The sequence below is a fragment of the Sorex fumeus genome, unplaced genomic scaffold, assembly GCF_029834395.1.
Source record: "Sorex fumeus unplaced genomic scaffold, SorFum_2.1 ptg000008l, whole genome shotgun sequence".
Taxonomy (NCBI): domain Eukaryota; kingdom Metazoa; phylum Chordata; class Mammalia; order Eulipotyphla; family Soricidae; genus Sorex; species Sorex fumeus.
The window spans coordinates 36,837,972-36,852,264 of NW_026606065.1; the positions used below are offsets into that span (position 1 = coordinate 36,837,972).

Below are 14,293 nucleotides of genomic sequence, written 5' to 3' on the forward strand. Positions count from 1 at the left end.
CTGGAGTGATAGCACAGCAGGTAGGGCAATTAGCTTACACATGGCTGACCCAGGTTCGATTCCTCCATCCCTCCAGGAGATTCCAGCAAGCTACCTATAGCACACTCGATATGCCCAAAACAGTAATAATAACGGGCCTCACATCATGTTCTTGGAGTGAGCAGATGCCATTGGGCTACGCTAGCACATGACAGGGACAAATGGAGATGTTACTGGTGTCTGCTCAAACAAACTGATGAGCAACGGGAAGACAAGTGATACAACTGAAGTGATACCTACTAGGATATTAGTCAATATTGTCTATTTCTATTTTCCCTACTTGCACACTCTTTATATTTTGTCAAACTACATTCTTTTTGTACTTGGAACACAGTTCTCATATAATCTTTCATTTTAATTATCCTAGGGCCTGATAAACAATACCCTGGTTTAATTCTTGGCATCCGTATGGTCCTCTGAGCATTGCCAGGTGTAATCCTTGAGTACAGAGATAGGAGTTACCCCTGAGCACTGTTCAGTGTGGCACAAAAACAAATAAATGAAAATCTATTTAATCTTCAAAGATTTCTCAAACTTCTTCTATGCTCCTAGGCAGAATATTACTTGTCTATCTTAACTTCTTTTGAGCTACCACTAGTCCTGTCCTTATCTACGAGACATGACAATCATATTTTTACTAGAGCCTCTGCTTTCTTATCCCAGTAGCTCCTTATCTCTGCTTCTCTGAAAAAGCACTCTTGTTGGTTCTTCCGCCTACAGTACCCTGACCTCTGTTGCCAGTGTTCATATAGCTTCTCTCCTTCCTCATGGTCTCCAAGATTGTTTGGCTGAGCACTAGGTAGTGGTTCACATGCTATGTGGTGAACAAAGTTATAGAAGTGAGAAAGGAAGAAAGGTGCAACCATGGAGAGGGGGAAATGACTTGAATGTCTTCCAGTGTGACTCTAATAATCTAAAATAATAGGTTGTTGGGAGGGAGTGACACAAAACAGGTACGGCACTTGCACTACATATGGACCACCAGGTTCATTCCTGGTGCCCTATATAGTCCCTTAAATCCTGCAGGAGTGATCCCTGAATGAAGAGCAAGGAGTAATCCCTCAGCACTTCTGGGTGTGGCCCCCAAATCAGCAAATAAATAAAAGAAATAGGAACTTATGTTTTCTAGTCTCTCTAAGGGGGATTTTAAGGGTAGAGAGTTTAGTGGACCCAGGCATATGCTTTCCTCCAGGAGTAAACTTTGTGTACTCCTAAACTCAGTGCTAGGAGTTGATCTTCAGCACCATCAGATGTGGCAAAAATAAATGAATAACTAAAGTAGAGAATTGAGGCTACTGATTTTCCTTTATTTGGAATATTGAATCTCTTTACAGAACAGGATGCTAATTTTAGAGGAGAGTTTTTGGCCAATTTCCAACCTCACACACTTCAGCACAGTTACCTAATTCTAATGTCAATTAGAAATTAGAAACTACTGCAAGAATTTTTTAGGAATAGCTTACTCTGTGATAGGTGACAACTTGGCCAATTGCAAGGACTGTGTTCTAAATAAAAGTGAATCTTCTGGGGCTAGAGCAATAGCAAAGAGGGTGGGGTACATGCCTTGCATGGGTTCGATCCCATCATCCCATATGGTCCCCAGTTCTGCCAGGAGTGATTCCTGATCACAGAGCAAGGAGTAATCCTGAATATCACAGTTGTGACCCCCAAACCAAAATAAGTGATACTTCTCCAATAATTCTCCCAGACTTTCTTTCATTTCTTAAAAAAACTGTATATTATAAAAATCCAAAAATATGTATTATATTATTATTCATTGGCAATTAAAACATACACAGCACTTCATTTGGTCTTATAAAGAAAAAGTATATAAAATTAATTATAAATGCACTGAATTTTGAGATTATGTTCAAATTTAGGAGGAATATGAACAATTTACTCATTAAAAATTCTTAAGCAATTTTGCCAGAACACAAACTTTACGATAGAAATATGTGTAAACATTGTATTCTTCATCCAAGATGCTCAGGGCCAAGTAACAGAGAAGCCGAACATTAACAAAAAAAACATTTGCCATAAGTATTATAAGGAGCTCTACTGAGTTTATAATAAAGAAATTTGTAATAGATGGCAGCATTCTATCTGAACTACAACAGCATTGAGATTCCTTGAGAAGTTCGAGACAAGCCTTGATTCATCTACATTATAAATTTATTCTGTAATTATTAGGGCAGCTTCGCTGAGAAAAATCATTACCCTGCAGCATGCAATTACAGCATGTAAGAACTAGGCAAAGGGACTGTCACCAACACAGAGTACAGAAGCATGGACACAGAGGACCTTACATTTGTCCAGTGTAGCCATACTTGATTAATGGCCTGAAAACTCTGGAGACTGGATTAAGGATTGTAAATAAAATTGCCTTTCAGGAAAACAGTTAAGAGGAAAAGTATGTGTTGGCTATAAGGGCCAGGGGGCATCAGTCTTTTTATTTACAAAAAGTATGGCTGAGATATAGATCTCTCACTAGTGGGAATGAGAAAACTATTTCTAACAAGCACCCAACTTATCAAAATATTCGGCATTACAACATAGCAATTTGTAAAAGGGATTTAACACACGAAACAGCAGAAAATAGGAGAAATCTTTTTATCCATGAGAATAAAAGATACCAAGCCATAGCTGCTAAGAAAAGAGAGAGGACAGGGAGAGATAGGGCTGCCAGGAAAGTACTTCTCTGTCTTGCGTGCATTCAACCCCAGCTTGAATCTGGCTCCACATAAAGAACCCCAGCCCTTGGAGGAGTGATCCAGGAGCATAGAGACAGGAGTAAACCCTGAGCACTGCTGGGTGTGGGCAACCTTGCACCTCATCCAAAATAAAAAGGAAATTAAAGTAGATGGCATGAAGATGGCTTAGTGGATAAGGCATCTTATCTGCCTTACAAATTGAAAATCACGATCACGGTCATCCTGTTGTTCGTCATCCTCGATCAGGCCCCAGTAACGTCTCCTTCATCCTAGCCCTGAGATTTAAAAACGTGCCATATTCAAGGCTCTTTTAGGGTTAGGAGAATAAGACCCATCATTCTTACTGGTATTTGGCATATTGGGTATGCCACGGGGAGTTTGCCAGACTCTGCTATGTGGGCAGGTTACATTCGGTAGCCTGTCAATTTGTTCAAAGTAAGAATGAAAAAATGAGATGCCGCACGCTTCCAGGAGCTGAGTTTTATAGTCTCTGGGCCTTGGCCGTTGATGGGATTACACGGCACCAGAGGGCTGTTGATGGGTGTGACCCCTGCCTACTGGAAGATGGAGAATCTGTGTGGAGGATGCTCGGCCCCTGTCCGAGCAGGCTTGGAGATCTCAGGCCCGGGACCCGCATCCTGCCCCCGCACCTAGCTGTCCTCGCTGGGGCCCCTTGAAGGGGGGCGGGTTGAGTTTCCCTCCCCACCCCGAGCAGAGCTCCAGCAGCCGAAGACCTCCAGAACCAGCCACAACCATGCTGAGACCACTCTCCACACGCATGAAGGTACCGGCAGAGGAAAAAATTGAAAATGATGAATTTAATTTCAGGGGCCTCCACATGCACCGGAGGTGATCTTGGCATGTCCTGAGACTGGCAAATCTTTGTCTGTCATTTCTTAACTACATGAGGTTTAGGGGCCCTAGTCTCTGCAAGCGCTGAATCTAAAGGAGGACACCACAATTACATCTATCCAGGCACCAGGAGTGCCAACCCCTGTAGGCAGGTGTACGAGCACCACACTCACTGCTGCCTGCACGAGAACCAGAATTTGCGAGAAGACAATTAAATAGCATGATCCCCAGTGAGCACTTATGGATGAGCAACATAGGAGCATGACTCCAGGGATGCTTCGAGGTCAAGTGTGTAAATCTACAACATGATGCATGAGCCCAGAGACAGTCAGCACCAAACGTGCAAGCACCACAAGCAAGCAGTGAGGGGGACTGCTTGTCATCCTAGAAACCACATGGGAAGGAAGGGAAACAGAATCAAACAGGAAAGCTTATAACTATCTCACGGTGATTCAATAAAATTTTTAAAAATTTTTAAAAAAATAAAAATTAAAAAAAAATTAAAAAGAAAGAAAAAGGACCAAGGGATGGAGTGATAGTACAGTGGGAAGGGTGTTTGTCTTGCACGTGGAAGACTTGGATTCAAACCCTGGCATCTCATATGGTTCCTCTGAGCACCGCCAGGAGTGATTTCTGAGTGCAGAGCCAGGAGTAACCCCTGAGCATCACTGGCCCTGTCACAGAGGAGGGGTGGGGTGGAGGGGACGGGGCAGGGGTGGTGGGAGGGATGCTGGGACCATTGGTGATGGAAAATAGGCACTGGTGGAGGGATGGGTACTTGACCATTTTATGACTAAAACGCAAGCATGAAAGTTTGTAAGTCTGTAACTGTACCCCACTGTGATTCACTAGCACTGACCTCCCGTTGTTCATTGATTTGCTCGAGCAGGCCCAGTAACGTCTCCATTGTGAGACTTGTTGCTATGTTTGGCATATCAAACATGTCATGGGTAGCTTGCCAGGCTTTGCTGTGCAGGCAAGATACTCTCAGTAGCTTGCCGGGCTCTCCAACAAGGTTAGAGGAATCGAACCTGGGCCAACCAGGTTGGCCGCGTGCAAGGCAAACACCCTACTTTCTGTGCTGTCGCTCCAGCCCAGTGATTCACTAATTAAAAAAAAGAAAGAAAGAAAAAGAAAAACAAAAGAAAGAAAGCAACAGAAACATGACCACTCTTTTTTTTTTCAGGTCCATGTACATGTGATTGCCTTTTCCTATCATTTTAATTCACTGAAATATCACAGGAGCTGGAGAGAGAGCATCAAGCTGAAGGCTGGTCATCACGTCCAAGCCTTGCTTCAAATACTCAGTACCACATATGGTCCCATGAGCACAGCTATGGGCCACTCCTGAGCACAGAAGCAGGACCAGTCCCTGAGTACCACTGGGTGTAGCCTCTTGAAGTAAATAAATAAAAATGACAAATCATAGTGTTGGAGTCTGTGTATCGCAAATATGAGGTTGGGTTTGATTCTTGCCTCTGCATGAACACCCCTGCAAATGACTCCAAATACAGTCCCAAACCTCCAAACCTTAAGCTATTTGACCAACATTAGCAAGAAAAATTTAAAAATTAAATATAAAAAAATAAAATAAAAATTAAATATAAAAATTATAAGTGGAAAACAGATGGAAAAGATTGGTATTTTGAAGAAATGTGTTTATTCATTGTATACTATGATTTTTGTAAATAAATTATTATGAAGATTTTATTTTTTTAAATTTTTTTAAATTTTTATTAGTAAGACATCATGAGGTACAGTTGTAAGGTTTAAAAGAGGTTTAAAAATTACTGCATTCACTGTCAATTTTCTGCCAAAGCAAAGTGAAAGCATACTGCACAACATAGCTCTTGATTGAAAATGTTACATTTTACTCCAGAAAAATGAATATTAAAAATAGTCAAAGACATCTCAAAGACTATAATGATAAGTTGATCACTTAGTCACTTGACACTTGACATCCTGTTACTCATGGATCTGCTCAAGTGGGCACCAGTAACGTCTCCATTTGTCCCTGTCACGTGCTAATGTAGCCCAATAGCATCTGCTCATTCTAGGAACACAAACAGCCTCAAGCCAATCATTCAGGGTCTTGACGAAGAAGTCTGACCATCTCATAGGTGGGCAGTCACGTGATCTTTCGACATCTTGTGAAATTCAGTCCGTAATGGCTCTAGTCCAGAGGTCATCTCCAAATCTCATTATGCATCCAGCCCATCTGATTTTCGATGCCTTGGAAAACGAGACAGCATCCCTGATTCTTGACCGTCAATGGAGGTCAGAACTCCGGATTCTTTCTCTCATTTGAGTGAAGCGTGATACTTCAAGCATAGCTCTTTTGATTCCTCTTTGGGATACCTGAATAGTATTCTCATGCTGTTTTCACAGGGCCCAGGTCTCTGAGGCATATGTTAATGCAGGAACAACAGTGGAATCAAAGCGATGTGCCCGGTACTGGAGGTTCTTCATCCTCTTAGCTATTTCTTCGATGTTCTTGAAGGCATTCCAAGCCACTCTCTTCCTCCTGTGCAACTCAGGTGCCAGGTCATTCGTCATGTTGACTCCTCAACCTAAGGTACACCTAACTGTTGCATTCAGAGATGGTCGTCCCATTGAGAATGAATGGAACGTCAGGAATGAGACCATTTCTCATAAACATTGTCTTCGTGAGATTCAGCTATATTCCGACCTTTCCACACTCAGAGTCTAAGTCGGCCAGCATTTGTGCTGGTTGGCTGATGTTTGTTGTTATTAGAATGATGTTATCAGAGAAGCTAAGGTGGTGTAGTTGCTGACCGTCTACCTTCACTCCCATTCCTTCCCATTCCAATGGTCACATGACATTCTCAAGGGTGGCACTGAAGAGTTTCGGTGAAATATAAACTCTCTCTTGATGTCAATGATCACCTCCCTGTAGAATGGTGAGATCCTGATAGTGAATCCGCAATACAGCTCACGAAGGATACTGATGTATTGAGTTTGAATGACCTGTTTGGGCATTCAATGACTAATGTTGGGCCTCGATGACTGCTTCAGTCTCAACAGAATCAAAGGCCTTCTTTAAATCAATGAGTGTTAGACAGAGCGGCATCTTGAACTCCTGAGAAACCTCAATGAGCTTGGATATCATGTGGAGATGGTCTATTGTTCTGATTGTGCTGATTGTGCTGATTGTGTTGATTGCCAGCTAGGAGCCAATCTTTCTGCTAGGGAATGCCTATATACTTCTTCATAATTTTCATGTGATTCTGTCCTGTAACTTCTCATACATCCAATCTCTGTCACATTTCATCTTGCCTCCTCTCTCAATCATCAACTAAAGGAAGCTGATAAGAGGAGGCGCCTTGCTTTTAAGGACTATGTGATTGTATCAAGCATATTGCAATAATACAAAATATCTCTTTCCAAGAATTTTTAGGAGATGCGATTTTGCTCAGTGGTATATCACATGTTTTACATATGTGAGACCCTAGTTTCAATCTTCTGCACTGATGTACAATCCCTTGACATAGCAACAACAATAACAAACATTTTGTACACAATTAAAATGAAAGAATCTTTTGACATGTAATTTAGCATATGCAATGGCTTTGGCGTTAAGAATTAGGGCACAGACACCATTGGAAGCTATTATTCTGTTACCATACTCGTTAAGAATATAAATACAGGAGATTCATTCATTCATTCATTCATCATCCTGTTATTCGTCGATTGCCTCGAGCAGGCCCCAGTAACGTCTCTTTCATCCTAGCCCTGAGATTTGCTCTTTAGGAGAATGAGACCCATCATTGTTACTGGTATTTGGCATATTTGGTGCGCCACGGGGAGTTTGCCAGACTCTGCCCTGTGGGCAGGCTATATTCGATAGCCTGCAATTTGTCCAGAGTAGGAATGAGATAATGAGAAATCATAAAAAGATGTTCTGATAAGATGTCGCGCGGCCGCAAATGCGGCCGCGCGGTTCCGGGATCTGCATTTTGTAGTCTCTGAGTCTTGGCCGTTGATGGGATTACACGGCGCCAGGGGGCCAGGTGGTGGGTGTGACCCCCGCCTACTGGAATTTAGAGGATCTGGGTGGAGGATGCTCGACTCCAATTCGAGTAGGCTTGGAGATCTCGGCCCCGGAACGCGCGTGGCTTTGTCCCTCTGCCAGTACCTTCATGTGTGCGGAGAGTGGTCTCAGCATGGTGGTGGCTGGTCCTGGAGGTCAGCCCAGGTCGGAGTGGGGAGGAAAGCTCAACCCGCTCCCCTCCAAGGGACCCCGGCGAGGAACAGCCAGGCGCAGGGGCAGGAGACTGACTGCACTGGTCTCGTCCGGGATCTGCATTTTGTAGTCTCTGAGTCTTGAACGTTGATGGGATTACACGGCGCCACGGGGCCAGGTGGTGGGTGTGTACAAAATTTTATAGAAAAAAAGAATCATTGTTATTATGTAAAATGTTTGTGAGGTTTTTGTTGGACTTCTGAGCAGGTAGATTTGGAAGCAGTTTTATACATATTTGACAGTTCTTTATACAAATCAAAGTGGATTATATACTATACTATTCATTATCTCATAAACTGCAAAATAAGTCATTATATACACAAAAATTTTAGCATTTTCCCAAAGACTTTTCAAGTTGGTTTACAAATTTTTGCTCTCACTAGAAGGAATATGTTGTATTCATTTGGGCATGAGCTTGGGATCAAATTCTTATACTTAATGAATTAACAAATGTTTGAATGAATGACTGGATGAATGAAAATTATAGACACATGTCCTGTACGTTTGTATAATTTATAACTTGTAAAAGAGAGTTTTCCAAATAGTACTACAAACAAAGACAATACTACCATTAAAGAAATGACATAATTGAGGTCAAATTAAAAACATTATTTCCAAAATGCAGGAGGCATTCTTATGTATACAAAAACTTCTTATGTATACTTTACCACAGGAAAAATGCTGGGGCAATAAGTTTTTTTTATTTCACTTACTCTGAAGATTGGACTAAGTAAATCCTGCCTTGTATACTAAAATTATGCTTCAAAATAACTACCAGTTTGTATAATAACTCATACATACAAGCATTTTAATAGTATTTTTGTTTGATAATAAATTTACACAAGTGACAACACATTGCTTATATATCTGACTTCGGAGAGAATCCATAGATAATCTTTTCTTCTTGATGTTATAAAAGAGAAATCACTAATAGGTTTACTTTTCTTTTACATTCTACTGGCAGCAGTAGATGTATGATAAAGTTTCACTAGTTTCTAGTAAGTGGACCCAGTTTAATCTGTCTTGAGTTAAATTGAGTTTAAAATCTGTCTTGAGGTGTTTTGCTTTGGGAACCTCATGGGGCTGCGCTCAGAGGTTACCCCAGGCTCTTTTTAAAGGGCTGCTCACTGGTGTTCAGCAACAAACTGGAGCCCACTGAATTACCTTTCTGAACTTCATGGCTAATATTTTTTCATTTGTTTTGTTTTGGTCCAAGACTAAATTTCAGACTCATGGCAAAATTAAAAAGGTAGACAGATTTTCCAGCACCCGTCCTCACCATACCTGGTAGTCTTCTCCATTATCAAAACTTTCAGTACACTGCTACATCTGTTGCATGACAAATCTCTGACACATCATAACCACCCAAAGTTATAACTTACATTGATATTCACTTCTGATGTTTTACATTATGGGTTCTGATAACTATATAATGGCTTGCAAATGTTCATCATGTAAGTTATCATGGAATCATATCATACTTCATTATCTAAATGTTATCTATGCTCTGCCTATTCACCCTCCCAAACATTTAACTATTAGCCAAGACCATAGTTTTACTGATATTACAGTCCTGCTATTTCCTGATGTTATATAGTTAGAATCATGTTATATAAATGATTTAATGGTTTTATTTATATTTTCTTTAAGTTGCTTTTCATACTATGCATTAATCATCCTTACATTTTCATTTTGAGAGCATTCATGAACCTCTTCCTGTTCATCCTCAACGTTGTGCCAATCTTTTTCTCTCACAAGTTGTACCCCCACCCCGGTACCCATAGGGGGCGTGGCCTCTTCAGAAGTGGACGTGGCTCTTGTTGAAGTGGGTGTGGCCAAATTTTGGGTGGCCGCAGGTAATCTACTTGTACCCAGCAATCTCAAGTAACATCTCAGTCTCCATACCTCCACACCAACATGAAGAAACAATGCAAATCCCCACCACGTGGGGAGGACGATGAAAAGAGTCCAGAAGCTTCAGTAGGTGCTACTCACCTAAGTGACCTCTCTGAGAGAGAAAGCAGATATGAAGTAATGAAGATGTTCAATGAACTCAATAAAACAGTGAGACAGATATCCAGTAAATTGAAGGAGGACATGAAAGAAACCATGGACTGGATAATCGAGAAAATCCAGGAAGAAATGAGAACAGAACTTGGAAAGCTACGCACAGAAATGTCACAAATAAAAGACTTCGTAGACAAAATAAAAAATTCAGTCTGTGCCCTCAGCAGTGTAATGGCCACAGCTGAAGACAGAATCAGTGAACTGGAAGATCAGCTGCACCAAGCCAACAAGCAACAACAAACAATGGCAAGAGACCTCAAAATAGCTCTAGAGCAAATCAGAGTCCTAAGAGATGATTCCAAGAGGAACAACATTAGAATCATTGGAGTACCAGAAGCTCAGGGAAACAACCCCAATGAAAAAATCAACGGTTAAACAAATCATTACTGAAAAATTCCCAGAGCTGGAATCTAAATGCAGCCATTTAGATTCAAGGAGCATGAAGGGTGCCAACTAAAAGAGATCCTAACAAAAACACTCCAAGACATATCATAGTTAGAATGAGGGATGCCTCAGATAGAGACACAATACTCCAAGCATCAAGGACAAAGAAGGAAATCACATACAAAAGAGCACCCCTAGATTCACAGGAGACCTATCTATCGGAGGAAACCCACCAAGCCCAAAGGCAATGGTGGGATATAGTGAAAAAAACTCACTGAAATGAATGCTTCACCAAGAATTCTCTATCCGGCTAAACTCTCACTCAAACTCAAAGGAACAATACACTATTTTGTGAACAAACAGCAGCTCAGAAACTTCATAGACTCAAAATCAGATCTAAAAGAAGGACTAAGGGGACTATTATAAGACAAGACAGACCCTACAAACACAACAGTCACGTACAGAAATATGACACAAACCCCTTAACAATAATCTCTCTCAATGTCAATGGTCCAAATTCACTAATTATGGGACACAGAGTGGCAAAATGGATCCAGAGACAGAACCCAACATTCTGCTGCCTAAAAGAAACTCATCTGAACAGTCAGAGCAAACACAGACTCAAAGTAAAAGGATGGAAAACAATCCTGCAAGCAAACAGCTTCCTCAGAAAAAGCTGAGGTGGCCATCCTAGTATCTGATAACATAAATTTTAGGTTGAAAAAGATTAGAAAGGACAGTGAAGGCCATTTTCTATTTATCAAGGGATACGTACAACTGGAAGAAATCACACTCTTAAATGTATATGCACCTAATGTGGGAACAGCTAAATATTTAAAACAATTGCTAACAGATTTTAAGAAAGACATTGCTAGCAAAACAATAGTAGCTGGAGACTTCAACATTCACCTTCTCACCTCTGGATAGATCAACAAGGACAAAACTCAGCAAGGAAACATTGGTTTTGAAGGAAGAGAGAGAGAGATTATAGACCTATACAGGGCTTTACACCCCCAAAAGAAAGAATACACATTCTTCTCCAGTGTACACGGAACATTTTCCAAAATAAACCATGTCCTAGGCCACAAAACATGCCTCAATAGAATCAGGAAAATAGAAATAGTATCAACAATCATTTCAGACCACAATGCACTGAGAATAGAAGTGAATCACATACAGACACGGAGAACCAAATCAAACACCTGGAAACTAAACAACTCAATTTCGAACAAAAAGTGGGTAAGGAAGGAAGTCAAGGACGAAATCACAAGATGCCAGGAAACAAATGAGAATGAAGACACAAGCTATAGGACACAGCTAAGGGGAAAATTTAAAGCCCTGCAAGATTTTTTTCAGGAAGGAAGAAAGGGCCCACAGAAACAACTTGACTTCATAACTCAAGATCTTAGAAAAGGATCAACAAAAGGAGTCCAAATCAGGCAGAAGGAAAGAGATCATAAAACTTAGAGCAGAAATCAACGACATGGAAACAAAAAAAAACGAACAAACAGTCTGAAAGATCAATGAAACCAAGAGCTGGTTCTTCAAGAAAATAAAGAAGATAGATAAACCACTAGCAAGACTCACAAAGAAAGAGAGAGAACCCTAATAAACCAAATCAGAAATGAGAAGGGGGATAACATAACATAACAGAAACCAAAGAAATTCAAAAAATCATCAGAGACTACTTTGAAAGTCTGTATGCCATAAAACAAGAGAACCTAGAAGAAATGGATAAATTCCTGGATTCCTATAATCTCCCAAGGCTGAATCAAGAAGATCTAGAGTACCTGAATAGACCTATTAACTTCAAGGAAATTAAAACTGTAATCAAAAGTCTTCCCAAAAACAAAAGCCCAGGTCAAGATGGATTCACTAGCGAATTTTTCCAAACATTTAAAGAGGACCTACTGCCAGTTCTTCTCAAGCTTTTCCAGGAAATTGAAGAAACAGAAACTACCCCAAACAGTTTCTATGAAGCCCACATCACTAATACCAAAAGGAAACAAAAACATACAAGAACAGAAAACTACAGGCTGATAACCCTAATGAACACAGATGCAAAGATTCTCAACAAAATCCTAGCAAATAGAATTCAACAACTCATCAAAAAGATCATATACCATGACTAAGTGGGATTCATCCTGGGGATGTAAAGATGGTTTAACATTCAGAAATCAATCAACATTTTCATTTTGATTTAGTATTGGATATTATCCCACTGTCTGAAAGAACCAGTTTATTTATCCACTTATCTACTGAAAGACATCTTGATTGCTTTCTAATCTGAGCAATTATGAATTGTCTAGTAATTTTTTAATTTTTTTATTTTTTAATTTTTATTAGTGAAAAACCATGAGGAGAGTTGTAGACTTACAAATTTTTGTGCTTGGGTTTCAGTTATACAATGATCAAGTACTTATCCCTCCACCAGTGCCCATTTTTCACCACCACGGTTCCCAGTATCCCTTCCATCCCCCATTCCCCCATCCCATCCTGCTTCTGTGGCAGGGCATTCCCTTTTGTTCTCTCTTTCCTTTTGGGTGTTGTGGTTTGCAAAAGAGGCATTGAGTGGCAATCATGTTTGGTCTATAGTCTACTTTCAGCATGCGTCTCCCATCCTGGGAAGATCCTCCCAACACCTTTATTTGGTGTTCCCTTCTCTATCTGAGCTCTCTTTTCCTCTAGAATGTGTGGCTGGCCTATTAATTGTCTAGTAATTTTAGAACAGCAAAAATATGCAGGGCTTGGAGATATACAACAACAGTAAGACACTTACACTGCATATGGTCAAGCCTGTATTCAATTCCCAGAACCCAATAATATCTCCTCAGAACAATAAGGAGTGATCTCTCAGCACAGGGCATGGAGTAAACCCAGAGCACTACTGTATTTGGCCCCAAACATGCACACAAACATATGCACACACACACACACACAAATTATTTAGATTCAAATCTGAATAAATATGTTCAAACAATGAGAAAGTATTCTAAAAAGTAAAAATAAAGAGAACCATTTTCAACATAGCTAACATGATGGTGAAATAGGGAGCAAATTACATATCATTAAAATTTCTAAAACCATCAAAAATATGTAAACAGTAACATGAAAGCATACAATGAATTTCAAATAAAGTACAATTCAAATGAAAATAAAAATGTGTGAATAGTGTGCATGTTAACAAAATCAAATGCATACTTAAACACTCTCCTAAATAAAATTTCTGGCCTGGAAATAGTACAGCAAGTAGAGTGATTGCCTTATGTGTGGCTGACTAGATTTGATCCCCACAACCCCACATGGTACCCCAAACCCTTCCAGGAGAGATCCTTTGAGGCAGACCTTGATGTAAGCCCTAAATACCACCATATGTGGGTTCCCCCCCCACAAATCTTTTCTTGTCTATAAGCCTTGACAAGAATTTTCACCCAAAATTTGTACCAACATTGATCTCATTCACTTCCTACCAGAGAATGACACAAAAGAAAAGAACAATTTATAAGTTTCCTTATAAGATCAGACATTGTTTATGCCTGGGGAATCTCAAAATAAAGAAAAGGTGAAATCATGTACCATGAAAACTGTAGATGCCAAGGTACACAAAGCACTGAGAGAATTTTAGAAGAATATTAATCCAACTCATCAAAAAATGAAAGAGATGAACAGAAACTTCCTCAAATAAAAAATTAAAATGGCCAAAAGGAGTATGAAAAAATGCTCTATGTCAGTAATAATCAGGGAAATTCAAATCAAAACAACAATGAGATATCACCTCACACCAGGTGCTTTACTCTGCCTATATTTTTCTCAATGTACTTTATAGATTCAGGTCTGATCTCAAGGTCATTGATCCACTTTGTGTTGACTTTTGTGTAAGGTGTGAGATATGAATCCAGATTTAATTTCTTGCATGTTGTTATCCAGTTCTCCCAATATTATTTGTGAAAAACTGTCTTTATTCCACTTCTTTCTT

General features: G+C 40.0%; 1 protein-coding gene across 1 annotated transcript in view; it reads right to left on the reverse strand.

The window, feature by feature from the left end:
* GPC5 (glypican 5) overlaps nucleotides 1–14,293 on the reverse strand; it is a 1,003,796-nt gene that overhangs the window by 252,065 nt on the left and 737,438 nt on the right. The window lies entirely within an intron of this gene.